This window comes from Cricetulus griseus, chromosome 8 (assembly GCF_003668045.3).
Source record: "Cricetulus griseus strain 17A/GY chromosome 8, alternate assembly CriGri-PICRH-1.0, whole genome shotgun sequence".
Lineage (NCBI taxonomy): Eukaryota > Metazoa > Chordata > Mammalia > Rodentia > Cricetidae > Cricetulus > Cricetulus griseus.
The window spans coordinates 29,312,123-29,332,323 of NC_048601.1; the positions used below are offsets into that span (position 1 = coordinate 29,312,123).

Sequence of the window (20,201 nt, forward strand, 5' to 3'; positions counted from 1 at the left end):
CAACCAATTAACCAACCAACCCATTGACCAACCAACTGAATCATTAACCAATCAATGAACCAACCAACCAAGCATGCAAGCAACTAGGTAGCCAACAACCAAGAGGTAAAACCACTAACCTAAATATTTGCTGGGTTGAAAAGAAATCCCTTCTTCCTGTGTTTCTGTTCATGGTCGTCAACCCTACCCGCAACTGAGGAGTAATGTTAATTGCTCCTTAGACACCCTCTCTGCTGGGCCATCCCACCATTGCTTTCTGCCATTCCTCTAGATCCTCTAGATGTTGCTCTGTAGGGCACCTCTGTCCCTTGCACTGTGGCCCACGGGCTCCTCATCTGTAGCCAGTGGCACAAACTGCACGGCTGCAGAGTCACAGACTGAAGGGTCCAGTCCCAGCTATCTGACTCCTGGGAAGCCCTGTCTGTTCTGGTCCCTCACTTTTCCAGGTGGAGATCACCCACCTGGGTCCAAGCAGACAGTAAATTCCCTGGGTTCTTTGCCCCGAGCTCCATTCCTACCACCACATTATGCTGTCAAGGTACTGCACACTTGTAATCCCAGGACTTGGGAGGTGTAGGTAGGAAGATTAGGGGTTCAGGGCCATCCTTGACTACATATTGAGTTTGATGCCAGTCTAGACTCCATGAGACACTGTCTCAAACAAAACAAAACAAAACAAGCAACAAAAACAAAGGCCATACCCACAGTCACTGTCTATCAGTGGCAGAAAGTCAGGTGAAGCAAAATCAAGTGTGTGGGGTTGGGAGGGGAGGTATTGTGGGGAGGGTGACTGTGCAGTCCTAGGCTGGCTGCCTTTGTTTTTTTTAGCAGCCAGAATCTCTTGGCCACTTGTCTTTGATATCCTTTAATTAGTCTTCACACTTGCCACTATGGGTCATGGTCTCTAGGAAGTGTCCCGGACACTGCCTGGACCCACTGTAGTTCCTAGAAGCCACTGCTCAGGAGTCCCTCCCACCTGACCTGGGCTGCAAAGGAGCTTCGCTGGCTGTGCACTGACCTTGCCTTCCCCCACAGACCCGATACTAAATAAGTATATTATTTACAAAATATCGCTATCGCCTAGAAAATATCTCCCCAGGAAGAATTAAACAGTGACACATTAAAACCTTTTAAAATGCAGGCATGCATAAGCTGGCATGGGGCGCTGGCCACACAGACCCAGTAGACAAACAAGTTAATGGGCTTCCAGGCAATGCTGGCTCTATTCAAAGATAGAGACTGTACATTTGAGCCTATCCTAGAGCCCTGATGCTGGGACAGCTTGCTCAGTTGCTGTTGGAGGAAGGAATGCTGTCTAAGGCAGTGAGGGTGATTTTGGAAAACTAGAGTAGGGCTGGGAAGGTAGTTCTATCAGTAGTGCATGGAAGAGGATCTGATTTCAATCCCCAGAACCCACATCTAAAAAACAAAACATTTAGGCGTGGAGGTATAGGTTTGTAATCACAGCGTCTGGGAAGGCAGAGACATGCAGATCTCTGAGGCTGTCTCAGTCAGCTTTACCTACATGGTGAGCTCCAGGCTAGTGAGAGATGATGTCTAAAAACAGAAAAAGTAAAAAAAAAAAAAAAAAAAAAAAAAAAAAAAAAAAAAAAAAGATGGCCAGGTGTGTGGTATATGACTTGAATTCCAGCACATTTGAAGCAAAGGAAGGCAGATCTCTGTGAGTTTAAGTTCAGCCATCCTGGTCTACATTTCAAGGTCCAGTTCAGATAAGGTGATGGAGAAGAAGGAGGAGAAAAGGAAGAGAAAAAAGAAGGGGAAAGGGTGGGGAGTTAACTCCTAAAGAACAAAACTCAAGATTGACCCTCTGGCCTCCACAGACAGACAGACAGACAGACAGACAGACAGACAGACAGGCACTCACACACACACACACACACACACACACACACACACACACACACACGATCCAACAGAAAAAGTCCAGAGCAGAAGGCTTGAAACAGGTTGAAAATGACCACTGGAGTCTGTACAACCTTTGACCTCTACAGTCTCACTCAACCCTGGAAAGTCAGTTACTGCCACATTCTTACCGATGGGGGGAGCAGAGGTTCAGGGGCAGCATGGCCTCCAGGGTATGACCCAGCCCAAGCCCTGACACCCTCACCTCTCCCCGACTATGTACAGCTCTTTCCCCAGCTCCACACACCTTGCCTGGGTTTTGAGGAAACTTCCAGCCTCAGAATAGCGTTCTGTATTAAAGAAGGTTTTGAAGGAGAAATTGGAGGGCATCAGTCTCTGCCACTTCCTGTAGGTAGAGTTCATAAGGAGGTCAGTACTAGGCCTGCAAACACCTCTTCCAGGCCTCTCTCTCTCCAGTGAATAACTCTGCTTGCTAGGCTACCCTGCTGCAGGCTGGGAGCCTGGTGATGAAAGCAGACAAAAGCCTTATCCTGTTAAGCTCCTGGTATGAATCTAAGGGAGCATAGGAGATGCTATGATGCACAGGGCATGTGTGGAAGCAGAGGAGAAAGTAATGTTTTGGACGATGGTTTAGGGCTGTCTTTATAGAAAGTGGAACATTCGAGCTGGGCAATAAGGCGGTGGATATAATATCATTGGAATATTCCAGAAAGATGTGAGAGCATGAGGCAATCGGTAGAAATCATGCTATGGTTAGGGACCTGCCAGTGCTGGAACGAGACTGTAGTATGGTGGCAGAAAGCTGGTTAGCTCAGCAGTGACCAGGACGCAAGGAAGCTTGAGGGCTTAATTAAGGTGTCTGGGCTATTACTTGGGAGCACTGGAGCATGTGTGTGTGTGTGTGTGTGTGTGTGTGTGTGTGTGTGTGTGTGTGTGTGTGTGTGTCCTGCTCAGAGCATGGTCATGAGAGGGCACCTTGGCCTCCATGTGTGGTGATCAATGGAGAGCAGAGCTGGGTGTGTTATCACACAAAGGCCCAACCAGTATTAGGCATGGCCAGGGCCATGCGATAATCCAATGCTGTGCCAGGGACTGGGGACCAGAAGGCACCTGGTTTACTCTCAAGGGACACTGTTATCTGCTGTGTTACTGGTGTCTTCCACCCAGAGCTACCAGCTCAGTTCTCAGTAATCAAGAGGGGACACTGACCCTTTGTAACTCTCAGTCACTCAGATTCCAGGACAGAAAAATGGCCACTTCTCAGCTGAGGGTTGTCACGGCAGCAGGCAGATATAGCACTTTGGTCCTCAGAGCCTCCCAGATCAGTGTCCTAAACCTGACTGGTAACCCATTTCCTACAGCTGTGTCACACCCTGGGAGGCTGGCAGGCTACAGCTGCTGGGTGAGTTCAAGGCAGAGAAGGGCAAGCCCAAGCTCCCTGGATGAAGACAGGGTACTCACTACACTCCCAGGCTGTGCTTCCAGGCTGTTGCTCAGGAAGGGTCAGGAAAGAGTACACCATGCCATGTGATCTGCACCTGGGCTCTTGCTTTATTCCCATTCTGCAGATGAGGAAACTGAGGTCCTACAGAACTGGATTTGTTGGGCACTTCAGTGCTGCACTGTGCTGCCTCCCAAGTCTGAGAATAGACTTGGATCAGGGCCACAGCAGGACCTGCTTTGCCAAGAAGGATAGATGAAGACACAGGCCCCTGGAGAGGGCCGAGTTTCTCTCCTGAACAGGGCAAATGGCTTGCAAAACTCCTCCGTCTAAAGAGGGGCTTTTGCAATAGCACTATTGAGACAAGGCAAGCATGGAGACCACAATGCTCTGGGACTCGTTCTTTTAAAAAATATTTTTTTTCCTCTTTTGAAAATTAATACAGAGCCCCAGCCAGACTCCAGACAGCCAAGGGAAGCTACCCTTCCCCCCAGCAGCACCTATTTCCTCCTGGCTCAGTAGAGAGGCCAGGGCCTGCACCCTGAGCTGGCCCAGGTACCCCAGTTGTTTTATGGATGGGTCTGTCGTGAGTCAATATGATGCCGTTTCCTGTAAGAATTTTATTTCCCTGCATTGTTTGTGGAGTCTGTGTGGTTGAGCACGTACTTCAGATTGACTCTGAGTATGCTGGGTCCGGTGGACAGACACTCCTAAGGGCGGAGAGCAGGGTCTGGGGAGGCCAGGCAGGGGTTGTCCCCATCCTTCAGGTGGCAGAGAGAGGCTAGTGACTCAGGCTCTGCCTCATCTCCAGCCCACAGAGGGCTGGTTCTCTGGCCGAAGAGGCTCTTCAGTCAGTCATCTCCAGATGTGATGACCACATCATGGCCCTCAGGGTCATGATGGCTGCCCCCACCTGGAGTGTTCCTGCTCAATCTACCTAGAGGGCTGTCCCTCTCAGTCCCTTGTCATTTGTAACCGAGGAAATCTGGAGAGGTGACATGGCTGTCTGAGAATACTTGTAGAGACTATAGAGCAGGGTCTTTGGAGCCAGCAAGACGTGGGCTCAAGTTTTAATTCCGCCACTCGTCAGTGGGTAAGTCACTTCAGCTCAGTTGTTTCAGCCACCAAATGGGTCAACAATTTTCTCCTTGTGGACCCTTGACTGATCAGAAAACAGGTATGTAGCATGAGCAAGGGAGACATTTGTGAACCGCATCCATTCCTATTTACTCTTTTTTCCCCTTGAGACAGGGTTTTTCTGTGTAGCCCAGGCTGTCCTGGAACTCAGAGATCTGCCTGCCTCTGTCTCGGAGTGCTGGGATCAAAGGTTGTGTACCACCACCGCCCTGTTCCTATTTACTCTTAACATAAATTGGAGCTGGGGCTTACAGGTAAGTACTGTCAGTGTGCCTGTCTCAGATTGTCCCCTTGGAGACCATTTCATCAAAGGCACAGGGCTCCTAAAGGTTTTAGGACAGAGGAAATGGCTCTGGTGCAGATACGACTGTTGGTATCAAGTCAGTGACTTAGCCAAGAGGTTTAAAGAGAGAAAGAAGACATGTATTCATCTAGCTCTCCTTGGCTTCCTAGCCTGTCTATAATTCCATCTGCCTCCTGCACCTACTGGGACCCCAGGTTTGTCCCATGCTCAGGGCCCCAGCTTACCTGGCTTTGTGAAACCCCTGATCTTGATTCAGACACTCATCTTTTGTCACTGTGGAACTTTCCAGTGGGTAGAGGACACAAGTTATTTTGATCTGCCCAGCATTTTTCTCCTTTTCTTGCAAAATCAGAACCCATGTTTGGCTCTGAGGTCCACTCTTCAGCCTGTCATTAGGTAAGGTCCTCACAGGACTGTTAGGACAGGCACCTGACGATTTTTGGGCAAGGAAGGGTCTCTGGACCATTTGAAGCCCATCAGAGGCCCTTTCAGAACCCACATCTCAAGGGGATAGTGCAAGACTTCCAAGTGGTTAGGGCCTTGTCGTCCTGTGGCAGCTCCCCAAAGCCAGGGCTGGGGATATAGCTCAGAGGCAGAGTGTTTGCTATGAGTTTGATCCCCTGTCTGGTTAAAAAGGAAAGAAAAAAGAAACAAAAGACAGGTCTCCACTAGGTCTGGATGCTGCATGTGATCCCTCCACCCCACAAGACATGACTTTCGCTCTCCTTGTCCCCTTCGCAGTGAATCATGCCCTCCACTCAGCTGGCTGCTCCTGGCAAGTCAGGTGTTTGGAGCAGCATCCAATACGCATGTACTCGACATATCCCTCCACTGTCTCAGGGGAGACATGGGCCACTGGTTCACTCACTCGCTCACTCACTCATTCATTCATTCCCTCACTCACTCATTCACTCACTCATTCATTCCCTCCCTCACTCACTCATTCACTTATTCACTCACCCATTCACTCACCACTCACTCACTCACTCACTCACTTGCTCACTCACTCACTCATTCATTCACTCACTCACTCACTCACTCATTCATTCATTAATTCCCTCCCTCCCTCCCTCATTCATTCACTCACCACTCACTCACTCATTCTCTCACTCATTCCCTCACTCACTCACTCACTCATTCATTCATTCCCTCACTCACTCATTCACTCACTCACTCATTCATTCCCTCACTCACTCACTCATTCATTCATTCATTTCCTCCCTCACTCATTCACTCACTCACTCACTCATTCACTCACTCACTCATTCACTCACTCACTCACTCATTCATTCATTCAATCATTCACTCACTCACTCAATCATTCACTCATTCATTCATTCAATCATTCACTCACTCACTCAATCATTCACTCATTCATTCACTTACTCACTCACTCATTCATTCACTCATTCACTCACTCACTCATTCACTCATTCACTCATTCATTCACTCACCCACTCACTCACTCATTCACTCACTCACTCATTCATTCACTCATTCACTCACTCACTCACTCATTCACTTATTCACTCACTCACTCATTCACTCACTCACTCACTCACTCACTGCTTTATACAGACAACAGTCTATTATCACACACCTGCTGGGGACCACTAGTTCAGTGCCGGAAGGAGTGAGGATTAGTCGTTGACACAGCCACCTGCCTCCAGACTGTCCCAGGTCTAGCACAATCCTGTAAAAATTCACAGGGAGATTGGAGAGCTGGCCCAGGGGTTAAGAGCACTGGCTGTTCTTGTGGAGGACCTGAGCTTGGTTCCCAGAATCCACATCTGGCAGATTATAATAACTTGTAACTCCAGCTCCAGGGGATCTGAACTCTCTTATGGTCTCTGTCACACGTGCCCATGCTCATGTGTGTGTGTATGTATGCACACACACACACACACACACACAAAAAAAAAAAAAAAAAAAAGTCCTTTCAAGGACAGTGCATGGGAGCTCTTCCTTTGGTCATTCACTCTTCAGACAAGGACTTGAGAGCCTCCACCACACTCCTGGGGCTGGAGGACACTGGGTAGGTGGCATGGGAGGGAAGGAAGCCAAAGTGGAGTCCTTATGGTCTATGTTCTCAGCACCCTGGAAGGGCCCAGAGTAAGGCCATTCACCATCATGCAGCCACTGGATTTTCAAGGTTCCTTGGAGTCCTGGGTCTGAATACTAGTGTTTCATAGAACATTCTTTTTGTTCTTTATAGCCTTATTGAAGTATTATTTACAGACCATAAAATTCCCCCATTGTAAGTATACGGTCTATAGAAAACACACTGAATTGCACAACTGTCGCCACAGTCCCATCTTCGAAGTTCTCCTCATTCCACAGAGCTTCCTCCTGCCTGTTTGCAGCCAACTTTAGCTTGAAGTGTTCTTAAGTTTAAGAAGTGAAGACAGCCCAAGGAGATGGCAAATACCTTTAACCCCAAACTCGGGAGGCACAGGCAGGCAGCTCTCTTAAGCCAAGCTGGTCTACAAGAGTGAGTTTCATTATCATTCAGGGCTACATAGAGACCTTGTTAGAGAGGGAGAGAAAGAGAGAGAGAAAGAATGGGTGAGGGTCTGCCCCTTAGTGAGAAAGTGTGGGTTTAGTGTGAACAAGGCCCTAGGTTGCACCCCCAGCAAATAAAAATGCAAGGAAAAATCAAAACTCGATAACCAGTGGTCTGTTCAAGTTTCCCACTTTACAGATGGGAAAACTGAGTTCTGGAGAAGAAAAAGGGCCCACCCCTGACAGCAGGGAGCCTGCAGCCCTGCTGACCTCCAACAGCACCCGGTCTGAATCCACAGCCCAGATCACTGTCTGTCAGGAGAGGCAAAGTTAAGGAGCAAAGCAGAGTCCAATCCTGGGTTCCACCAGGTATATGTTGTGTGGCTATGGGCAGGCTGCTTTATCTCCCATGGGTCTGCCTCAGTTTCTCTGAGGGCTCGTGTTGTACCCACTGCAGAGGAGAGTGTGTGGAGTCCCTAAAGATCACCCGTGGGAGTTGCAGCCATGTGCAGCTCTGATTAACCGCCCGGGAAGGTTGGCTAATAACTGTCATTTCACCACAGCCATGTCCAGATTTGTCCTCAGAAACTTGGAAGTGAAAAAGCAGCAATTAAAGAAACCTAGTCCGGGCCCCAGATGGAAATGTGGGTACAGAGACAGCTTTCTAAGAATGTGATGCAATGCCCCACCCTGGGGCCTCATCGCCCTGTTCTGTGGATGGAGCAACTGCCGGGAGCTTGCTTCAGGCGCCTGCCATGGCCGGCTGCTCCCTCCTCCCTGGCCCCAGCATTTCCCAAGAGCCCACAACACACGCATCTCCTCAGCAACTGGGGGCTGCTTCCCCTCTCGTCCAGACAGGAGGGGTATAGTGGGGTGGAGGCTTGATGAGGCCACACGCCCGAAAGGAAGGAAGGAAGGAAGGAACTTACCACGATGCCACCTGCCTGTATGCTCTTTGTCATTTTGTCCAAAGTTATTTATGTGGCTGCCATGACTCCTAACAGATAAGAAATAAAATTCAGTGAAGAGGGTGTGAGTGCTTCATCTGGAAGGGTCCCTCCAAACACTCTCAGGTAGACTAAGGTCTCTCCTTGCACTGGGAGGTCAGAGGTGGGGCTGTGTGTCTGAGGAACACTGCTCCCAGGAAGCTGAGTGAATTACATGCCACACACTGTAGAGCTCTGCCTTCTATGCTCAGCAAACTTGAATTCACGAACCGTTTGGAGGAAAGTGCTAGATAGTTGCTAGGCCTTCATTGTAAGTAGAGAAGTTGCTTCCTTGGTGCCTTCAGAACTCAGGCCATTGAGAATGGAGGGATAAATCCACCTTATGCCAGGCCATGACAGGGTTGGGGGGGGGGCGTTGGCAGAAAGACTTGTTACACACCCCCAAGAGGGTCACAGTCTAGGGTCAGGACAAAGTCCTGTGGTAGCTGAGGTTGACTTTTGCTGAGGATGAGAGTCAAAGAAACATAGGGGAAGCTGAGGAGGACAGACAGCTGGGCCAGGCTTTGTTTGGCTAGATTTTGGGGGGCATCTGAAATTAGATAGTGAGGGTCTTGAAGGATGAGACGTTTTGCTGTTATCATGGAGTACATAGGAGACACTGAAGGTGCTTCAGTGTGGTTGTGACTTAAGGAGTAAGGCATCCAAGGATGCCTGTCTGACATTAGACATTAGGTAGAAGGGGAGGGGACGGCCACGAATCAAGAGCCCCTGTGGGGAAGGCGTCTCCTGGAGACAGATGACTTGTTCAAGTCCTGCCTTCATGGGGAGATGTCTGATTGCCTCATGTCAGGTGGTAACATGAGGAAAGGGCAGAATTCCAGACCAGAGAGTCTTAAGCCTCCGTCTTTTATGCCCAGACTCCGGCTGTCCGGCTGCCTGCCAGCTGCGTGTCCACCTACCATAGCTATGGAAAAGGAGAACACAGCCTCTCCTGGCTTCCCCATTATCCTGCTGGAGTCAAAGGCATCAGGTTCACCCTTGCTGCCCTGGCAGCTGGTGCATCCTGGCAGGGACTTCCACACTGTGCTGGTGGAGGTGGGATGCTGAACTAGACAGCCACTACTTGGCTGTGTGGCTTTTGGTGGAGAGCTGCTTCAGCTCAGGCAGGGCCAAGACAGACATGGAACCTGAACCCATGGCATGTTAATGCTCTCTGTTGTAATTTGGTTTCAGTTGCTATGATGGAATACCCAAAGCTGGATTGCTTATGAGTAACAGAAGGTTCTGAAAGCTGGAAGGTGCAAGATCTAGGGGGTGAACCAGGTGAGGGTTTGTGCTGTGTCATAATGTGTTGGAGAATATCACTTGGAAAGGGAGAGAGACAGGGGATGGGGAGAGGGAGCGGGGAAGGGAGAGCATGGGGCAAACTGATCTTTCCATTAGGAAGTCCCTCCTATAATAAACTAAATACCCCTGCTGGGGTAGAGCCCTCATGACCTAAATCACTTCTAAAGGCTCTTGTCTCTGCTGACACATGAACAAACTTGTGTCACCCCCGACAAGGGCATCAGTGACAGACTAAAGCAATGGCTCCATTCAAGTCCAGCTTGGCAACCCAACGAGTTCATTGGGTTTAGTTACAGAGCACAGGTAAGAGGGCCACTTACAGGGGTTCAGGTGACCCCCCCCCCACAGCTGTATCACTGTGAAGTCTCCCCACACCCTAACTGACCACTTCTCTGTAAGTGCATAGATGGAACACCCTTCAGAGAGCCTTCCACATCGATGGACCCTAATACCTCCCGAGACTAGGGTCTCACCACCCTCTCCTTCTGTGAGGGGAATGACAACAGGCCTGATTTTGAGGGTGGCAAGTGGTCACAAGTTGCTCTGATGAGGATGGTAGTGGTTGTTATCCTTAGAGAACAGCATTTCACACCAGCCGCACCTCACCACACCACTGCCCTGGGAAGGAGTTCACAAAGCAGAGACCTTTGGGGACGAACATTCACGCTACATGACCCAGCTTAGCGTAGATAGCGGTAGCTCACGTTCCCCTCTTGGGATCCTAAGATCCTTCATCCTATAGCCTAAGGTCTCAAAAGAGTTGAGCCAGGCCGGCAGGAAGGGAATAACCATGGCTGGTGATGGAGAAGGATGGAGAAAGGGGAGGGAGCATCACAAAGCCATGTGGGCATCTCCTATTCAGTGCAGGCTGATGTTCTTGCCAGGAGTCTGTGTGTACGCATCATTTTGACCTCTTTTTTTTTAATAAAATGGTACCAGGGATTGAACCTAGGGCCTCCTGCATGCTAGGTAGGCTTCCTATCACTTCTTTGTATCCCCTCTTGTGTGTGTGTTTACATGTGTGTGGGTATTTGTCTACATATGTGCCCATGCGTGTAGAGGCCAGAGGTTAATGCTAGGTGTCTTTGCCCATCTCTTCTCACCTCCTGAGGTGAGGCAGGGTCTCTTGCTGAACTCAGAGCTCATGGTGTTTCTAGTCAGCCTAGCCAGCTTGCTCTGGGTATTCTGTGGATGGGGTCACAGGAGGCTACAATGCCCACTCTTCTTTTCCATGGGTCCTGAGGGTCTAAACTTGTTCCTTCCACTTCTGCAGCAAACACTTTACTCTGAGTTGTCTTTTAGCTCCCTCCAGCAGCCCTTTAATACTTTTTAAATTATTTGAGGCAGGATCTCATTAATTTGCCATTAGGAATTGGAATGGCCCCTGAGTTTGGCCTATAACTCCAAACCTGGCAATTTCTGATTTGTTTTTATGAGTGTTAAAGGCCCAAGAAAGTGGGAGAATTCACCCAAGGGGAGAATTCCCAGCATCCACTCTGTTCCCATGGTAACAGAGGTGGGCTGCTCTAGGCTAGGCAGCTCAGAGATGGGGAGGAAGGATGGGGTGGGCCTGAAAGTCACTGAGCTGCTGTTGGTGACACAGACCTGGGATACACACAGGAGAATGGAGACCCTGGAAAATACCTGTTCCCCACTTGGGTGTGACCTTCAGGGACAAAACTCTGCCACTGAGTGACTAGTGGGAGCTATGGCCAAGCACCATGGGGGAAGGGTCATGAGAGACCCTCATTCAGTTTCCTGGTGCCCCACCCCAGATATAAGCCTATCTGAGCTAGAAGGAACACACTCACTCACACACACACACACACACACACACACACACACACACACACACACACACACACATTTTAAAGACAAACTCTTAATGTGCTCATTTTTATGCTCAGGTGTTCTCTGATTTACATAGGCACAGAACTGACTGTGGAGGAATTGCTTGAGATCAGCCACAGCTGTATACACTCATCCTGGTTGCTTCAGTGTGTGGTATGTCTAAAATAGGCAGGGATTAATTATTATGATTATTATTATTAGACACAGTCTGTCTATATAGCCTAGGCTGGCACAGAACTTAAAGAAATCACCCCACTGTTCCTCCCCCACTACTGGGATCACAGGTATGTGCCATCATGCCTGGCTGGAATCATTCTTAACACACCAAAAATTTTAAGCCAGGTGTGGTGATCCATACCTGTAATTTTAACACTTGGAAGGTAGAAGCAGGTGGAATCAGGAGTTCAAGGTTATCCTTGGCTGCATAGCAATTTTGGGACTAGCCTGGTCTACATGAGACCCCATCTCAAAAAATAAAACAGAAAAAAGCTGAGAGTAACAACCAAAGCAGTTTAAGAGGATGGAGCAGGATTTCAAACAGAACCTTGGTTAAAATTATGTGCGTGTGGACTTAGACAGGAAGAGCTAAATTGGGGGTGTCTTTCATGAAGGTACCATCTCTGGGTGGTCAGGCTTAGGCTGAGCTCCTCTGCTTGTTTCAAATCCCCCCTTCCTCATTTTGAAATGAATAAGTGGCAATGGATTAATTTATTCTCTCTTGACTTTTCTCCTGTAATAAGATGAATTGTAAAGAGACATGAGCATTGTCCACAGAAGTGAGGAGCCACTTCCTCCCCTCCCTAGATAACCCAAGCAAGAAGAAGGTCTCAGAACTAAGCAAAGGCCTGGAGGTGACAGAATCACACTGCAGCCAGTTCCAGCAGGCACACAGCTTTGCCAGTGTGGTCATCTGCATCAAACTTTGGATAAAGGGACTCCTGTCTACACACAAGGGATGCAGCTGGAAGGTCATGGTTCTTGGATGGGGGTATCTCTGGGACCATCAATCTGCAGGCATCATTGCATGCTAGGTTGTGAGATACAGAGATGAATGTGATAGTACTGGTGGACAGTATGCAAATGAGGCTCTTCCCAGAGACCTGGGTTGGAATCCTAGCTCGAACTCTTCCTTGCTGTGCAGCTTTCAGCTAGTTATATCATATCACCTCTCTGAGCTTTAGCCCAGCCCTCAGTAAGGATGGTGGAGATGTGATCACCTCTGCAGGGGGCTGTTACCAGCCTCAGATGGGCCATGTACAGCAAGCCTTGCCCCCATGGAGTGATGGCTGACATAGATGCCCTGTAGAGGCCAAGTCCTATGTCCTCCTTTGGGCCTCTTATAATAGCCATACCTGGTGAGACAGAACTGTCAGAAGAGTATCCACACGGTATCCTCACAGTAAGGTAATAACGATGACTCGGACTTGTGTCTGTGGATTCTCAGAGACAACCAGCACAGCATTCCACTCACCTTGAGAGGAAAGGGGTCATCATTCCTATTTTACAACACAGGATGTGGAGGGCCAAAGAGGCTGTGGCGTCTGTCCAAGGCCACACAGCTAGAATGTGACGGAGAGGTGTGTGAGGCTAGGCCTGGCTTTCCTTGGCCACAAAACTAGATTCCCCTTTGCCTGATATATCCCAACATAGGTTGGTTCAGAGTGCTAGGGGGACACAGACTCAAGAACATGGTAATGGAGATAATAAATCTAGGGTGGCTTCTGTGAGGTGGGGACATTTACACTGGGCTTTGACATATCCAACGGCATGTGCTGGGCGCCATGTTAGGCAGATGTATGGGTTCAGAAGACAATGGCTGATACAGTTTGGCTCTGGTATGTTCCCAGGGGTCATGTGTTGAGGCTTGGTCTCCAGAGCAGAGCTACTGGGAAATGATGGAATCTGTTTTTATCCTACTTGTAGGTTTCATTATGATATTTTTATTTTAATTGAAAATTCAACAATGTATTCTGATCACAATTTCCCCTACCTCATGTCCTCCCAGATCCTTTCTGCCTCCCCACCTATCCAACTCCATGCCTTTCTCTCCTTTTAGAAAACAAACAGGCAAAAACAAAAACAGAATAAAAAAAAGAGGAAGCATAAGAAATACACACACAGACAAAACCCATAACTACACAAAATCAGAAACCATAGTACAAAAGTAAAAGACCTGTAGTATAAAAAGGTGCTCAAAGCAATATGAAACAAAAAAATCTATAAAAATATTGTTGAGTTTGTTTTGTGTTGGCCATCCACTTCTGGGCATGGGGTCTGCCCTTAAGTGTGGCTTAAATACCCAGTGAGACTATTTTAGGAAAGTGACTTTTTCCTTTGCGAGTAGTTGTCAATTGGAGACAGCTTCTTGATTAGGGATGGGAGATTGCATCCACCTCCCCCTCTCATTCTGGGATCCCATCTGTCTTGAGGCTGTGCAGGCCCTGTGCACACTGCCACAGTCTCCATGAGTTCATATGTGCGTCAGTCCTCTTGTGTCTGGAAGACACAGTTTCCGTGATGTCATCCATTCCCTCTGGCGCTTACAATCTTTCTGCTCCTCTTCCGCATAGCTCCCTGAGCCCTGAGGGGAGAGGTTTGATGAATACATTCCATTTAGGAACGAGTGCTCCAAAGTCGCTCATTCTCTGTGTGCTGTCCAGCTGTGGGTCTCTGAATTTGCGCCCATCTACTGCAAGGGATGATGGCTGAGTGAGACACTGATCTATGGGCATAGCACTATGTCATTAGGAGTCGTTTTATTGCTATGCTCCTTTAGGAAAACAATAGTATTTGGTTTTCCCTTAAATCTACAGTCTATCTAGTCTCAGGTTCTTGTCAACATTTGCAGTGTCAGGCATTGGTTTCGTTTCATGGAGTGGGCCTTAAATCCAAGCAGATGGTGGTTGGATACTCCATTGCTGCATTGTTTTATGCAGGCAGGACACCATTATAGATTGCAGGGTTTGTAGCTGGGTTGATGTTTACCTGTCTCCCCTGGTAGCATGTAGAGTACCTTCCAGTACAATGAACACTAGTCAGAAGGGGTGAAAGCTGTAGTATATATATATATGTGTGTGTGTGTGTGTGTATTGTTTTTTTAGTAAAATAAAGAGCTGTATCATTAATTTGTGCAAAGCAGTCAGTAGCCTGAGCAACATCTTAAGTTGTTTAGGGGTTTCTATGGGTTCCTTTGGTCAACAACTCAGTTAGATGTAACCCATTTCTGGCACTGGATGTTTCACTTGGTGGCAAAAGATGTTCAGCTGGGACATCATCTTCCTTGTTATTTTCCAAGTCGATTTAGATTTATTTCAGATATGTATATATTTTAAGACACTTCCACAGTGGTAGGTTTATATATAACCCTTCTTGTGGCCCTTAGTGTAAGTTATCCCTCCGGGTATTCTTTCCCTTATCCCCCATCTTCCTTCTGCTCTCCACTTAACCCTTCTGTTCTAGTCTTCCCAGTGTGTTTCTACAACTATATATTCTAGGGAAATGATGGACCCTGATGGAACCTTTAAGGGGTGGGTTTAGAGGGAGGAAGCTAGGTCACTGGGGATATGCCTATGGAGACTGATAGGTGATAATTCCCACCTTGACAGGGTGTAGAATCACCATAGAGACAAGTCTCCAGGCACATCTGTGAGCAATTATCTAGATTAGGTTAGCCACTCTCAATGTGGGTGGCACCATCTCATAGGCTGGGGTCCCGGCATGAATAAAAAGGAAACTCGATAGCTGAGCATCAGCCTTCATAGTTGTTCACGGACTGCCGCTGCAGTGTAAGCAGCTGTCTTGCGCTCTGCTGCCATGCCTGCCTCACCACGTGGACTGTAACTGTGAATTGTGAATCAAGAGGAATCTGTCTTTCCTTAAGTTGCTTTTGTCAGGTGTCTTGCCAGAGCAATGAGTAAAATAACAGGCACGTAGGGACAGTGGGCCCTTAACCTCTCCTCCCTGCTCTTTTGCAAGCATTGCATGACCCCCACCAGTGTGTCCTGCCTTGCCACAGCTCAGATGCAACGGGGGCAACCAAACATAGGTTACAACGTCTGAAGCTATGAACCTAAATGAACCTTTTTTTCATATAAGACGATTAATTCAGGTATTGGGTCATAGTGACAGAAAACGCATGGGCACAGTGACTGTCCCCATGAAGGCTATAGACTCATTTGTGGCGGTAGGACTTGCATAGAGACTGGTCCCTGTCTCCTAGGACAGGGGTCTAAGTTGATTAAAATCACCAATAGGGGCCAGGAAAATCGTTCAGCGGACACAGACTTGCTTCACAAGCATGAGGACCTGCGTTCAGTCACCAGAACCCATGTGAAGCTGCTGAGCATGTAGGCTCTCTGGGCCAGTCTATCCTAATTGGTGCTCTCCAGGCCAGTGAGAGGCCATGTGTCAAAGGAGGTAGATGGCATTCCTGAAGATGGCATCCGGGGTTGTCCTCTGGTCTCTGAATATCCCCACACATATATGCACCTGCACACATGTACATTGTCTCCCATAGTATAAAACCAACCATCAGTATGCCAGTTGACTGAGTGTATTTGTATGTGAGGTATGTGTATGCGTTCTAAAATATGTATCTGGGATATACATATGTATATGTAAAATATATGTATACACACACACACACACACACACACACACACACACATATATATATATATATATATATATATATATATACATACCAAGTTTTATTTGTGGTTTTAAAAATATTTAAAAGTATCCTTGGGAAGACAACCATTTGTGGAGCTTCCAACAGGGTCTCCAGGGGCAGCAATGGGCTGGCTGAATTCTCCTGGCAGCTTACACCCTTATAGTTCTTGTACCTCCTCCAGGTATGAGGAAATGATTCATTCAGGTCAAGGGCAGGTCAAGGGACTTGACTGAAGTCACTAGACTACTAAGTGGATAGGATAGGACATGAGACTCCTAGGTTTGACTGTTCTACATTTGGTCTCTGGGCCAGGCTGAGAACATGGAGGGGCTATAATAAGGACCCTGGTGTGAATGCAAAGAGATGTTCCAACTCCACTCACACATCCCATCTCCTTAGGAGCCACTGTGGAGAAGGACTTGAGCTCTTATCTCTGTACTTGGTAACCCAAGGTCTTGGCTTGTCATGCCCTGTGCCTGGCTTCAGTTCCTCAGCTGTAAGAGGAAGTGATGACACCTCATACATCCTGAGAATGCTGGGGATATATCAAAGCCTGTGTGCCCACCAAATCCTGTAGGTCCCCTGTCTTGCCCCGTGGCTGCTACTCTGTGGATCAGGCTTGCTTTGTCTGTATCCAGGGAGCCCAGCACTGTTTGTTGCAGCCTCTGACTGGCAAACCCTTGACCCAAACTGTTGCTCAACGCGATCCTGATCATATGAGCCTTTGCGCCAGAACTCAGGTCCCCCGAGTCCCCGTGGCCTGATCCTAAGATGTTGGGTTCTGTGCATGTGGCAATCATTGCTTCACATGGTGGCTGCTCTTCTTGCAATGGGTATGGAGCTGGCCAGGAGCTGGTGTCCATGTGCCCTGTGTCCCAAGTGGGTTGCTCTGCTGAAGAATTGCTAAACACTGCCTGTGACCCTGGCATCATTCAGAGCGTTCAGGCCAGGGTGGGGGATATACGCACTTCCCAGGATCTGACATGGGTAGGGGGTACAGGACATGTGACCTTCTTCATTTGGTCCCATTCTCCACTAGGAAGGCTAGAATTCTAATCTAGGGTCCCCAAGTCTAAGCCTGAGCCTGGGGGCAGCACACTCCTCCTTTGCCAAAGGAACAGGATGGAGAGAAGGGTCCACCTTAGGCCCTATCCAAAGTAGGTGCTGAGCATGTGATAACTTCTCTGGTGACTTTGGAACATTTTTTTTTCCTTTCTGGAGTTGTTTCTTTACACACGATACCCGATGCCCTCTGGGGGCCTCCCCAGCTCTTAGTCTCAGAGCTGGTCCCAAACTGGACATACTTGGGTGGTGTCAACTACTGGGAGAAAACCAGAGATGCAGAACAAGCAAAACGTCACTCACTCAAGGTTTTGGGCAAGTGACAAAGAAGCCTATGGTTTCTTACACCCAACTTCCAAGCATTAAGGAGGTTACTCCCCCTGTGGGGTCCTAACTGGGGCACAGTCGGGTCTCAACCTGTGATTAATACAGGGGTTCCTGAGCCACTTTCAGCCACTGGAACCTTTCCCAAGTGTCAGCTTGTTACTCACCTGGCCTTCAATCTCTTGATTAACTTTCAAAATGTAATTCAAGCTCTCGGGGAGGGGCTGAGGCAGAGACATTGTCTTGTGCTGGCTCTGTGTCATTAGGTGTCCCAACCATCTGGGTGCCCATACCTACCAGTTCTATTCTTCCTTTGAGAGGTGGTGGCCAATGTGCTGTACGGATTCTGTTGTACATGGTCCTGCACTGTCCCCTTAGTGAATAGGCTGGCCCTGGAACCAAGAAGACCTGGAGGGAGTGGTAGACTCCTACTTCCTCCAAGCCTATGCCATAAAGGTTTTGTTTATGATTTGTTTATTTTATGATCCTGTGGACCAAACCCAGAACTTCCTGCATGCTGGGAAAGTCTATACCACTGAGCTGCACCCCAGCCTACCTTGCTGTTTTAGATCTTGGGGAGACCAGCTGCTAGACTGGACACTTGGGCAGTGAGTGTGGAGGAACTGTGATTCCCCTGCCATTGTGTCCCAGTCTATGAAGGCTATCACAAAACACCACAGTCTGGGTGGCTTAAACAACAAAGACTGCTTTTTTCTTGGTTCAAGAGGCCTGAAGGTCAGGATCAAGGTGCCAGCAGGGCTGGTTCCCATGAGGGCCTTGGCTTGAAGATGACTGGCTAGCTTCTCGATGTGTTCTCACGTGACCTTTCCCTGTGTACATGCTTCTGTCATCTCCTCCCTTGGTAAGGACACATTCTTTCTGGATTGACCCCTTCCTAACCCTGGCTAACCTTGATTGCCTCCTTGAAGGTCCTCCTGATGCAATCACACTGAGAGAGAGGATTTCAACACAGGAATTTTAGGGGGACATGAGCAACATGGGAGTAAATGAGCTTGGAAGTAGACCCCAAGGTCCAATCCACCTTCAGATGCTTCAGTCCTAACTCTTCAGCTAAACTGCCTCCAACTCTCTGATCCTCACATAGTATATGAGCAAAGGGTCTGTGGGACAATTCCCAGTGGATCTTTATATAGGACACCTGGGTGAGCGTCAGCCAAAGGAGATGGAAACTGCTAGGGTGAGCATCCATCTACCCACCGACAGAAGTAACTTCCAATGTGTCTCTTCTCAGTCCCCACTTCCTCTATTCTCTTGCTCCAGTCACCCAGGCATGTCTGCTTTCAACCCATCTCAGGCTCTGTCTTCTTGTGACCTCATTGTAAGACCTACTGGGGGCTGACAAGACGGCTTGGTGAGTCAAGGCTGAGCTGCCAAGCCTGACAACCTGAGTTTGATCCTAGGGACATATGTGGTGGAAGGAAAGGACTGACTGCCACAAGTTGTCATCTGATGTCCACACATATGACATGGTAAGTGTGGAACCAACCCAGCTCCCCGAAAAGCCAAATAAATGCGTTTAAATTTGTTTTAGAAAAATTGTATTCATAATTTTTCATCCAATACATTTTTAATCATATTTTCCCTCCTCCAGCATCTTCCAACCTCCCTCCCCTCTCTCTCTTTCTCTCAACCCCCCCCAGGATCAAATCAAAACAAACAAAAAAAGACAAAAATATTAAACAAAACAAAATAAAACAAAAAGATAGCCCCTCACAGAAAACCCCCAAACAAAACATAGGGCCATTTTGTGTTGGCCAACTGTTACAGGCCATGGGGCCTGCCCTGGGGTGTGGCTGGTATATCAAGTGGTTCTCCATTGGAGAAAATTGATTTTCCCTTTGCCAGCGGGTATCCATTTCAAATAGCTTCTTGGTTGTGGTGGGACCCTGGTTCCACTCCCTCCTTTTCAGTGTTAGGACCCCACTGGCTTGGACCTGTGCAGATCTTGTGTGTGCTGCCGGCCTCTGTGGGTTCATAAGTGCATCAGCCTGGAAGACAGGGTTTCCTTGGAATTGTCCTTCCCCTCTGGCTCTCACATTCTTTCTGTTTCTCTTCCACATAGCTCCCTGAGCCTTGAGGGGAGGGGTTTGATGAATACATCCAATTTAGGACCGAGTGCTCCAAAGTCTCTCATTCACTGCACACTGTCCAGTTGTGGATCTGTTAATTCCCATCTACTGCAAGCATAAGTTTCTCTAATGTGGATCGGGTAGGTCATCAGGAGTCATTTTATTGTCATTCTCCTTTAGCAGTGTAATAGTAGGCTTCCCTCTAATCTCAGCTGTCCTAGAACTTACACTGTAGACCAGGCTGGCCTCAAACTCAGAGAGATCCACCTGCCTCTGCCTTCTGAGTGCTGCGATTAAAGGTGTGCGCCACTGCTACCTGGATGGTCTCAGGTTCTTGACCACTTTAGTAGTGTTAGGTATGGGTCCATGTCATGGAATGGATCTTTTTTTTTCCAGATAGGGTTTCTCTGTGGCTTTGGAGGCTGTCCTGGAACTAGCTCTTGTAGACCAGGCTGGTCTCGAACTCACAGAGATCCACCTGCCTCTGCCTCCCGAATCTGGGATTAAAGGTATGTGCCACCAATGCCCGGCTATATCTTGCAAACAGGTCACTGTTGTAGATCGCAGGGTTTATAGCCGGATGATATCGATGAGTTCCTTTCTCCCACAGTAGTGTGTAGGGAACCTTTCAGTACCGTGA

The 20,201-nt window shown here is 48.2% G+C and overlaps 1 protein-coding gene across 11 annotated transcripts in view; it reads right to left on the minus strand.

The window, feature by feature from the left end:
- Positions 1–12,972, minus strand: part of Tsen2 (tRNA splicing endonuclease subunit 2) — a 73,513-nt gene extending 60,541 nt beyond the window's left edge. For 2 of the 11 annotated variants that reach the window (XM_035448386.1, XM_035448383.1), the window contains exons 1-2: positions 4,991–5,244; positions 2,171–2,269 (exon numbers count right to left, since the gene is read on the minus strand). The gene's annotated coding sequence lies outside the window, so the exon portion shown is untranslated. Of the gene's footprint in view, positions 1–2,170; positions 5,245–12,884 lie in introns of those variants that run through there. The other 9 variants (XM_035448385.1, XM_035448380.1, XM_035448391.1 and 6 more) reach the window with 6 other exon arrangements.
- Positions 12,973–20,201: the final 7,229 nt, after the last annotated feature.